General features: G+C 40.6%; 2 long non-coding RNA genes across 5 annotated transcripts in view; one reads left to right on the plus strand and one right to left on the minus strand.

Annotated features, from left to right (window-relative positions):
• LOC132003897 (uncharacterized) overlaps window positions 1-11,662 on the plus strand; it is an 84,973-nt gene that overhangs the window by 61,780 nt on the left and 11,531 nt on the right. The window lies entirely within an intron of this gene.
• LOC132003898 (uncharacterized) overlaps window positions 10,907-11,662 on the minus strand; it is an 8,690-nt gene continuing 7,934 nt past the window's right edge. The window contains exon 5 of the long non-coding RNA XR_009400360.1: window positions 10,907-11,054. This is a non-coding gene — a long non-coding RNA (uncharacterized LOC132003898). The remainder of the gene's footprint in view (window positions 11,055-11,662) is intronic.

Consider the following 11,662-nt stretch of genomic DNA (forward strand, 5'->3'; position numbering starts at 1 on the left):
AGAACGAAATCTTGCCATGTGCAACCACGTGGATCAACTAGAGGGTATTATGCTAAGCAAAGTAAGTCAGACAAAGGCAAATACCATATGAGCTCACTCATGTGGAATTTAAGAGACAAAGGAGCAAAGGGAAGACAAAGGGAAGAGAGAACTTTTTTTTTTTTTAAGACTTTATTTATTTATCAGAGAGAGAGAGGGAGTGAGCACAGGCAGACAGAATGGCAGGCAGAGGCAGAGGGAGAAGCAGGCTCCCTGCTGAGCAAGGAGCCCGATGTGGGACTCCATCCCAGGACGCTGGGATCATGACCTGAGCCCAAGGCAGCTACTTAACCAACTGAGCCACCCAGGCGTCCCGGGAAGAGAGAACTTAACCAAGAAACAGACTCTTAACTATGGAGAACAATCTGATGGTCATGGGTGGGGGGTCGTTAAACAGGTGATGGGGATTAAGGAGGGCGCTTGTGATGAGCCCCTTGTGTTGTGTTGATTCACTAGATTGTACACCTGAAACCGTTAGACTATGTTCACTAACTAGAATTTAAATAAAAACTTTTACAAAATAGTATTTACTGGGGGCTTCTGGGGGGCTCTGTTGGTTAAGTGTCTGGCTTTGGCTCAGGTCATGATCCTGGGATAGAGTCTGCTACCAGGCTCCCTGCTCAGCTTCTCCCTCTCCCTCTGCTGCTCCTCCTGCTTGTGCTTTCTATCTCAAATAAGTAACCCTTAAAAAAAAATTATTGGGTGGGCCCCTCAGTTACAGGTTAGTAGGGGCAAAATAAAGAAACATAAGTCACAGTCTCTCTGACCCCACTTAGCCTAAAACTCCAATGAAGAATTTCTCCTGAGTCTGTTTTATGAGTATATAAATGAAGAGAACTAAATAACCCCCCCAACACAGTGAATGAATCTTTTCACCACTGTTTATTTATTTATCAGAGACACTGCTGTGGGGACACTTGTTTCTGTAATGTAAATCTCAGAATTCTGATCATCACTGCTCCCCCATGACTGTTCTGCTACCTTTGTTCACTTCTCCTTCCTATTGTCACCTGTTCTCTCCAGATTCCTCCCTGGCCCCCCTTGTTCCCAAGTATGTAGCGCCCCGTGACTTCTGTTAGCTGTCCAGTAATGTAAAACAACACATACCCACAGTAATCAAATTGAATGACAGTGCTTGCTTTTGTATTTCCTTTTGTCAAGAATGGTGAAGGGTCTAAGATTTCCTCTTATTTGGAAATTAAAAGTTAGCCTATCACTGTTGCATGGATGCTGACAGAAGGCATAAAACCAGTGGGTTAGAGACAGAAAAACTTTATTACTCATGGCAGATCAGGCGGCGTGAGCTCCATAATTCCATCTGTCCCTCTCTCCTACGGTCGAGTCTTAAAGAGTGACACACAGGGGCCCAGGTAGAGGTTGTGCACAGATTTGCTTCAAGGCTGAGGACACGGAGTTTAGGGATAATCTGAATCTTTTGAAATGGGCTACAAGTGAACCTACCCACCTTTGCCCTGGTAGGAGACATTATATTACTCTACTCGACAGGAAACAAACCTGCCCTTGGCTCTATAAGGAGATGCAATCTTTATTTTCTAAGGCTCTTTCACTGTGTAAATATCCTTGAAAAACTAGTCTGAGGCAAAAGCTGTTGGTGTGTCTGATCACACAACAGGGAGAAACATGAGAGCTTATGGAGAATTGTCCCCCAGCATCTTTTCCAACATTTGGGGGTAACATTTTATTTTGATACAATTGAAAACTTACAGAGAAGTTCCAAGAATAGTGCAAGGAACTCGCTTACACCCCTTTTGCCTCTTTTTTTTTTCCCTCTTCCTTCCTTTTCTTTCCTTTTTTCCTCCCTTCCTTTCGTTACTGTATGTATTCAATTTTCAGAGCCACTTGAGAATAAGTTGGAAATGTCCCATGATGGAAGTTGGTCCCAGTGTTGATGATATACATAGGATCACTTGGGGGCACCTGGGCGGCGTAGTCAGTTAAGCATCCAACTCTTGGTTTTGGCTCCAGGTCATGGGGTCGAGCTCCCCCACCCCCCTCATCATGCTCCACACTCAGTGGAGAGTCTGCTTGAGATGCTCTCCTTCCCTCTCCCCCTTCTGCTCATGCTCTGATAAATAAATCAGATGGTCTTTGCTCAGTTTCTCTACTGTAAAGTTTCTTTCCCTTTGTGAGTAGTAGTTTTTTGGGAAATACTTTGAGACTATGTCAATATGCTGTTTTCCATAAAAAATTGACCCACTGGTTTTAATACCCACTGATGACTCCATAACACCATCATTTCTTCTATGTTCATCAGTTGCCTTGCTACTGTGAAGAAATTTCTTTGGGGTGCCTGGGGGGCTACGTCAGTTAAGCATCCTGTCTTTGGCTCAGGTTGTGGTCCTGGGATTGAGCTCAAAGGGGAGCCTGCTTTTCCCTGTTCCAAGCTTGTGTTCTCTGTCTCTTAAAAAAACAAAATTTTAGTATATGTGCTGCAGAAGCAAGCCCGCCGAAAAAATAAATAAAATCTTAAATACAGAAGTTCTTTTTAAAATTTACATCAATATGGACTCATAGAATTCTATTTATTTATTTATTTATTTATTTATTTATTTGACACAGAGAGAGAGATCACAAGTAGGCAGAGAGGCAGGCAGAGAGAGAGAGGGGGGAAACAGGCTCCTTGCTGAGCAGAGAGCCCCATGTGGGGCTCGATCCCAGGACCCTGAGATCATGACCTGAGCCAAAGGCAGAGGGTTAACCCACTGAGCCACCCAGGCGCCCCCATAGAATTCTTCTTTATTGAACAAGTTATGTTTCCCTGCCATTATTTACTATGATGCCCCAGACCTCTCTGATTTGCCCAGTAGGACCTCTTTCGGGCACTAGAGCAACAAGACCTAGGTTCATCTTGTACTTTCCCTGTTTCAGCCTGGAATTAGTGGTTCCTTTCCTCAACCCCAGTGGTTCCTTTTGGGGGGAAACATTTTGAAACCAAGATCTTTGGTCTTAATGTGTTCATTTCTACTGGTATGATATTGTTTCTAGGCACTGACAGGAAGCAGGCACACACACACACACACTCCATGAGTTCATATTGATGTCTAGTTCCAAGACAGTGCTGGTTTGGATACAGTGTTGAATACATCATTTTTTTTTCTTTAAGATATAATTGACATGTAACATTGTATTCCTTTTATGTACAGAATAATTTTATTTCAAGAAATGATTACTACAGTGAATGTGGTTAACTTCCATCACCACATAGTTACAAGGTGTTTTTTCTTGTAACTTTTAAGATCTCTTAGCAACTTTCAAATATACAGTACAGTTTTAACCACAGTCACCATGCTGTACCTCACATCCCCAGCACTGACTTAACACCTGGAATAACTTAGAACTTCTGTCTTATAACCTGTTGGTCCCTTTCACCCCCAACCCTGCTGCCTCTGCAACCACCAATGTGTTCTCTATATCTGAGAGGTATTTTTTTTCCCCACATCCTTTCCATACTAACTGTTCTTTATAGTGAGAAGCCTGGCTCTCATTATCCTGAATATTTTTACTCATTTGCAATAAACAGAAAAAATGTTCAGAATTGCTAACCTACACCACTGTGAAAAGCAGATCTACTAGAGTTCAAAATTGTTTGTTTGTCTTGTAAGGTCAAATTTACATAAAATGAAATGCACAGATCTTAAGTACACAATTCTGTGAATTTGACAAATACCTACTTCGATAAGATCTAGAATATTTCTGTCACCTTGGACGTTCCATTGTTCTCAGTCCATCCTACACCTTTCAGGCTACTACTTTCTGGGTTTGTTTGTTTGTTTCCCCACCATTGATTACTTGTGCCTGCTCTAGAGTTTCATATAAATAGAACCAGACGGTGTGTACTCTTGTGTCAGGCTTATCGTGCCCAGCATAATGTCTAAAAGACTCATCCATGTTTTCACATATCATCAGTAGTTCCATTTTACTGCTGAATACTCTCCTATTGCACAAATATACCCAAGTTCTAAAAACCCATTGTCCAGGGGTGCCCGGGTGGCTCAGCTGGTTACCACATCTGACTTTAGCTCAGGTCATACATAATCTTGGTATCCTGGGATGGAGCCCTGTATCGACCTCTTCACTTAGCATTCTCCCTTTTCCTCTGCTCCTCCCCCGTTCATGCTTGCTTACTCACCCACCCTCTCAAATAAAATCTTAAAAAAAAGTCTATCGTCCAATTGATGCATATTTGTACTCGTTAGTTTTCTATTATGGATAAAGCTGCTATGAATATTATTGTTCAAGACTTTTTATGGACCTATAGTTTCCTATCTCTTGGGTAAATACCTAGGTGTGGCATGCTTAAAATCATAGGATAGGTGTAAGTTCAAATTTGTGGGAAACTACAGGCTGTTTTCCAGGATGGTCTTACAATTTTATGCTTCTGTCAACAATGTATGAGTGTTCCAGTTGCTCCAAATTCTTGCCAAAGTTTTATGTCATCAGTGTTCACAACTTTAGCTGTCCTTTGGAAGGTATCCATTCAAATCTTATATCAATAGTGACTTTTTTTTTTAAATCTTAAAGATTTTTATTTATTTATTTGACAGAGATCACAAATAGACAGAGGGGTAGGTGGGGTAGTGCAGACTCCCTGCTGAGCAGAGAGCCCGATGTGGGGCTCGATCCCAGAACCCTGAGACTATGACCTGAGCCAAAGGCAGAGGCTTAACCCACTGAGTCACCCAGGTGCCCCAATATAACATTTTTTTAAATTGAAGTACAGTTGACTCAGTGTTAAATGGTTTCAGGTGTACAACATAGTGACTTGACAGCTCTGTACATTTTGCTAAGCTCACAAGTATAGCTACCATCTGTCACTATACAGTGCTGTTGCCAATACCACTGAAAATATTCCCTGTGATACCTTTCACCGTGGTGAGGTATTTATTCAATAACCGGAAGCCTGCATTTCCAGTTCCGTTTGACTGCTTTTGCCCATCTCCCTTCCCCTTCCCTCTGGTAGCCACCACTTTATTCTCTTATTATGGGTCTGTTTCTGTTTGTTTGCTTTTTCAGATTCCACATATAAGTGCAATGTTATTTGTCTTTGTCTTACTTATTTCACTTAGCATAATACCCTCCAGGTCCATCCATATTGTTAACAAATGGCAAGACTTCATTCTTTTACATGGCTGAGTAATATATTCCATTCATCTCTTGATGGACACTTGGGTTCCCTGTGTATCTCGGCTGTTGTAAATAATGCTGTGATGTACATAGGAGGGGGTGTGTGTTTTTGAATTGGTGTTTTTGTTTTGGGGGTAGATAACCAGTGGTGGAATTACTGGTTCATCTGAGATTTGCTTTTAATTATTTTTTAGAAACCTCCATACTGTTTTCCACAGTGGCTACACCAATTACATTCCCACTAACAGTGCATAAGGGTTCCTTTTTCTCTACATCCTCTCCAACACTTGTTAACTTGCCTTTGACATTAGCCATTCTGAGGGCTGTAAGGGGATAGCTCCTTGTGGGTTCGATTTGCATTTCCCTCGTGGCTAGTGATGTTGAGCATCTTTTCACATGTCTCTTGGCCCTCTGCATGTTGTCTTTGGGAAAATATCTATTTAGATCCTCTACCCATTTTTTAAATCGATTATTTGAACTTTTTTTCTTTTCTTTCTTTTTTTTTTTCTTTTTTTGGTGTTGTAGTGTGTTCTTTAATTTTAGATAGTAACGCTGTTTTGGATCCATCATTTGCAAATATCTTCTACCATTCAGAAGGCTGTCTTTGTTTTTGTTTGCTAATGGTTTCCTTGACTGTACAAAAGCTTTTTATTTTGATATAGTTCCAATAATTTTTGTTTTCTTTGCCTTAGGAGACATATCTAGGAGAATGTTGCTAAGGCTGATGTCAAAGAAATTACTGCCTATGTTTTCTTCTAGGAGTTTTATGGTTTCAGGTCTCACATTTAGGTCTTTAATCCATTTTGAGTTTATTTTTGGGTAAGGTGTAAGAAAGTGTCCAGTTTTTTTTAAAGATTTTATTTATTTGACAGAGAGAGATCACAAGTAGGCAGAGAGGCAGGCAGAGAGAGAGAGAGGAGGAAGCAGGCTCCCTGCTGAGCAGAGAGCCCGATGCGGGACTCGATCCCAGGACCCTGAGATCATGACCTGAGCCGAAGGCAGCGGCTTAACCCACTGAGCCACCCAGGCGCCCGAAAGTGTCCAGTTTTAACTCTTATGCATGCAGCTATATAGTTTTTTCTATCATCATTTATTGAGGAGGCTGTTATCCCTCATTATATATTCTTGCCTCTTTGTAATAGAGTGACCATACAAACATGGGCATATCTCTGGGCTCTCTGTTCTGTTCCTTGGACCTATGTTTCTGTGCCGTTACCATACTTGCTTTTTTAGAAAAGATTTTATTTATTCATGTAGAGAGTGCACAAGTTGGGGGAGAGGGAGAGGGAATCTCAAGCAGACTCCATGCCAAGCATGAAGCACGATGCAGGCCTCAATCCCACAACCCAGAGATCAGGGCCAACCCTGAGATCTCATGACCCTGAAGTCATGACCTGAGCCAAAATCAGGAGTCAGACACTTAACTGATTGAGCCATCCAGGGTCCCCAACACCATATTCTTTCATAGGCATGTGTAGTATATTTTGAAATCTGGGATTATGATATCTCTAGCTTTGTTCTTCTTTCTTAAGATTGTTTTTGGCTATTCCAGGGTTATCTGTGGTTCTGTACAAGTTTTAGGATTATTTGTTCTAGTTCTGTGAAAAATATTGATATTTTGATAGGGCTTACATTTAATCTGTAGCTTACTTCAGATAGTCTGGACATTTTAAACAATATTTTTAAATCCATGAGCATGGTATGTCTTTCCATTTGTTTGTGTTATTTTCAATTTCTTTCATCAGTGTTTTATGCTTTTCAGAGTACAGGTCTTTCACCACCATGGTTAAGTTTATTCATAGGTATTCTTTTTGGTGTAATTGTAAATTGGAATATTTTCTTTATTTCTTTTTCTGTTACTTCATTATTGCTGTATAGATGTAACAATAGATTTCTGTATGTTGATTTTTATCTTGTAAGTTTGCAGAATTCATTTATTCTAATATTTTTTTTGTGGAGTTTAGGATCATTCTTTTTTTTTTTTAAGATTTTTAGAGAGGGGCGCCTGGGTGGCTCAGTGGGTTAAGCCGCTGCCTTCGGCTCGGGTCATGATCTCGGGGTCCTGGGATCGAGCCCCACATCGGGCTCCTTGCTCAGTGGGGAGCCTGCTTCTCCCTCTGTCTCTGCCTGCCATTCTGTCTGCCTGTGCTCGCTCGCTCTCCCTCTCTCTCCCTCTCTCTCTCTGACAAATAAATAAAATCTTAAAAAAAAATCAGTAACAGGAGGAAAACTGGAAAATTCAAATACATGGAAGTTGACACTCTCCTGAGCAACCAATGGATCAAAGAAATTAAAAGGAAAAAGAATCTTGAGACAAATGAAAATGGAAACAACCAAAACTTACAGGATATAGCACAAGCAGTTCTAAGAGGGACTTTCATGGCAGTAAACACCTACATAAAGAAACAAGAAAGACGGGCGCCTGGGTGGCTCAGTGGGTTAAGCCTCTGCCTTCAGCTCAGGTCATGATCTCAGGGTCCTGAGATCAAGTCCCCCATCAGGCTCTCTGCTCGGCAGGGAGCCTGCTTCCTCTTCTCTCTGCCTGCCTCTCTGCCTACTTATGATCTCTCTCTCTCTCTGTCAAATAAATAAAATCTTAAAAAAAAAAGAAAGAGTTCAACCTAACTATGCCTTTAGGAACTACAAAAAGAACAGGGTCCTTGGGTGGACCAGCTGATTAAGTGTCTGACTCTTGATTTTGACTCAGGTCATGAGATCCAGCCCCATACCAGGCTCCACACTCAGCACAGAGTCAGCTTGTCCCTCTCCTTACCCCCCACTTGCCCTTGTGTTCTCTCTAAAAATCTTTTTTTTTTAAGATTTTATTTATTTATTTGACAGAGAGAAATCACAAGTAGACGGAGAGGCAGGCAGAGAGAGAGAGAGGGAAGCAAGCTCCCTGCTGAGCAGGGATCATGACCTGAGCCGAAGGCAGCTGCCCAACCAACTGATCCACCCAAGCGTCCCCTGTTACTGATTTCTAATAGTACACCATATGGTCAGAGAAGATAGTTGGTATGATTTCAGTCTTACTGAATGTGCTAAGACTGGTTTTGTGGCTTAACATAGGGTCTATTGTAGAAAATGCTTCTGGCCTAACAATGAAGAATGTATATTCTGCTAATGCACAGATATTAACAGTCTGTATATTTTTTTGTTAGGTCCATTTGGTCTGTGGTGTTCAAATACGCTGTTCCCTTATTCTCTGTGTGGTAGCTCCATTGTTAAGAATGAAATGCTGAAGTCCCTAGCTATTCTTGTATTGCTGTTTATTTATCTTTCTAGCTCTGTGAGATTTTGGTTTATACACATAGGTACTCTGGTGTTGACTGCATAAAGATGTACAATTGTTACATCATCTTGATAAATTTATCATTTTATCATTATATAAGGATACTTATAAGGACACTGAGCCACCCAGGTGCTCCTTGTTGTTTTTTAATCCATTCAGCAATTCTGTATTTTTTGGTTGGAGAATTTAATCTGTTTACATTTAAAGTAATTACTGACAGGTCAGGACTTATTACCAATTTGTTGTTTTCTGGTTTTATAGCTCTATTGTTTGTTTGTTTCACATACATTCCGTATCAGTAAGTTTTGACCTCTTTCATCATGTTCTTTTGTATAATTTCTACAGGTTTTTCTTTTGTTACCTTGAGGCTTACATAAAATATCTTATTTTAAAGTGATAATTTCTTTTTTTTTTTTTTTTAAAGATTTTATTTATTTATTTGACAGAGAGAAATCACAAGTAGATGGAGAGGCAGGCAGAGAGAGAGAGAGGGAAGCAGGCTCCCTGCTGAGCAGAGAACCCGATGTGGGACTCGATCCCAGAACCCTGAGATCATGACCTGAGCCGAAGGCAGCGGCTTAACCCACTGAGCCACCCAGGCGCCCCTTAAAGTGATAATTTCAATAGCATGCCTAAACTTTATGCTTTCACTTCTCCTCCTCACATTTCAGTTTGTTGATGTTACGATTTACATATTTTTTTATACTGTGTATAAACAGTACAGTAACAGATTATTGTAGTTATGGTTATTTTTAGTACATTTGTTTTTTAACTTTTAAACCAGAGTTTCAAGCTAATCACACACCACCATTATCAATTATAGAATCTAACTTTGACTAAATATATATATATATATATATACCATTACTAAGGAGTTTAAACTACCTTGTTTTTATAATGTTAACTGGCATCCTTTTACTTCCGCTCAAAGAACTCCCTTTAGCATTTCTTGTCAGGCTGTTCTAGTGTCTATGAACTCCCTCAGCTTTTGTTTTTCTGAGAAAGTCTTTCTCTCTCCTTCATTTCGAAAGGACATTGTTGCTGGTTATAGAATTCTTGGTTGACAGGGTTTATTTCCTTTCAATATTTTGAATATACCATCCCATTTTCCTCTGGCCTAAAATGTTTCTGTTGAGAAATCTGCCAAGAGACTTAATGGTGATACACTTGCATATTACTTTTCTTTTCTCTTGCTGCTTTTCTCTTTCTCTGTTTTTGCCTCTTGACAATTCAATGTATCTTGGTGCTTAGGCTCAATCTACTTTGGGTCCTTTGGCCATCATGAATCTTGAAGGCCATTTCTCTCTCCAGATTTGGGAAGTTTTTAGCCATTATTTAGCCAATACACTTTGCCCCTTTTTCTTTCTCTTCCCTTCCTGGCATTCCCATATTGTGCATATTACTTCTTTTGTGTCCCACAATTCCTGTAGGTTTTCTTCATTCTTTTTCCCTTTCTCTTTGCTCCTCTGACTGGATAATATCAAATTTTCTTTGTTCTAAGTCACTGATTTTCTTTTGCATTGTTGAGTCTGCATTTAAAGAACTCTGTTGAATTCTTCAGTCATTGTATTTTTCAGCTCTAGAATATCTATTTGGGGTTTTTTAATAGTTTTTATTTCTTTAAACTCTTTCCTCACACATCATTTTTCTAATTTTGTTTAGTCTGATCAGTAGATAACACTTTTCCACATGAAATGCATTATTGAAACAAAATTTTATAACTTGGTAAAAATCAAATGCACTGTCACTTTAAAAATAAACTGGAGGGGAAAATACATTAACAGAATCAATAAATTATATTCCACCTGATAAATTCCTTCTTTTGGATTCTAAGTAGGTAGCATTTTTCTAGCTATGAATTCTTTTCTGGAAGGTTTAAAAGGCAAACTTAAATAGCAAAGAGAAAATATTCAGAAACTGAAAAAGAGGCTCTGACTCTATGGCTTTGGTATGAAACATGCTTGATAAGCTCTACCCCTGAGAATTGCCAGTTGTAGGAACGTACACACTTACACAGTGAAATTTGCCACACGAGGGAATGGAGATGTCCAACTCAAATAGCTTTTTGAAAACTAGCAGACTCACCAGGATGTTCAGGAAATGGTGTCTTTACATATGAAGACATAAACATAAATAGGAAGAAGGGAGAAAGACTCCAGTTTAGGAAACAGCTGGTGTAGGTCTGAATCCTGGCTCCACTACCAGACAGCTCTAACTCCTCTGAGCTTCACTTTCCTCATTATAAAAGTTGTAGAACAAATACCTAAGTTGCAAGGTTGTTGTGAGGATTAAATGAGATTAAATGTGGATGCCTGGCTGGCTCATGCAACTCTTGATCTCAGGGTTGTAAGTTTGAGCCCCACAGTGGGTACAGATTACTTAAAAAAAAGAAAATCTTTTTTAACAATGAGATTAAGGGGGTACCTGGATGGCTCAGTCAGTTAAGCATCTGCATTCGGCTTAGGTCTTGTTCCTGGGGTCCTCGGATCGAGCTTTGCGTGCAGCTCCCCACTCAGCTGGGAGTCTGCTTCTCCCTCTCCCATTCCCCCTGCTTGTGTTCTCTCTTGCTCTCTCAAATCTTTTAAAACAACAACAAGAAAAGTAAAAATCAGATTAGGGGCACCTGAGAGGCTCGGTCATTTGAGCGTCTGACTCTTGATTTTGGCTCAGGTCAAGACCTCAGAATGTTGGGGCGCTTGGGTGGCTCAGTCGTTAAGCATCTGCCTTCAGCTCAGGTCATGATCCCAGGGTCCTGGGATGGAGACCCACATCAGGCTCCCTGATCATTGAGAAGCCCGCTTTTCCTTCTCTCTCTGCCTCTGCTTGCGTTCCCTCTCTCACTGTGTCTCTGTCAGATAAATAAATAAAATATTTTAAAAAATAAAAAAGATCTCAGAGTACTGGGATTGAGCCCCACATCGGGGTCTGTAGTCAGCAGGGCATCTGCTCCATCTCCCTCTGTCCCTCCTCACTGCTTGCTCTCAAATAAATCTTTTTTTTTTTTTTTTTTTTAATTTGACAGAGAGAGATCACAAGTAGGCAGAGAAGCAGTCAGAGAAAGCGAGGAGGAAGCAGGCTCCCTGCTGAGCAGGGAGCCCGATGTGGGACTCGATCCCAGGACCCTGGGATCATGACCTGAGCCGAAGGCAGCGGCTTAACCCACTGAGCCACCCAGGTGCCCCAAAT

The sequence above is a fragment of the Mustela nigripes genome, chromosome 16, assembly GCF_022355385.1.
Source record: "Mustela nigripes isolate SB6536 chromosome 16, MUSNIG.SB6536, whole genome shotgun sequence".
Classification (NCBI taxonomy): domain Eukaryota; kingdom Metazoa; phylum Chordata; class Mammalia; order Carnivora; family Mustelidae; genus Mustela; species Mustela nigripes.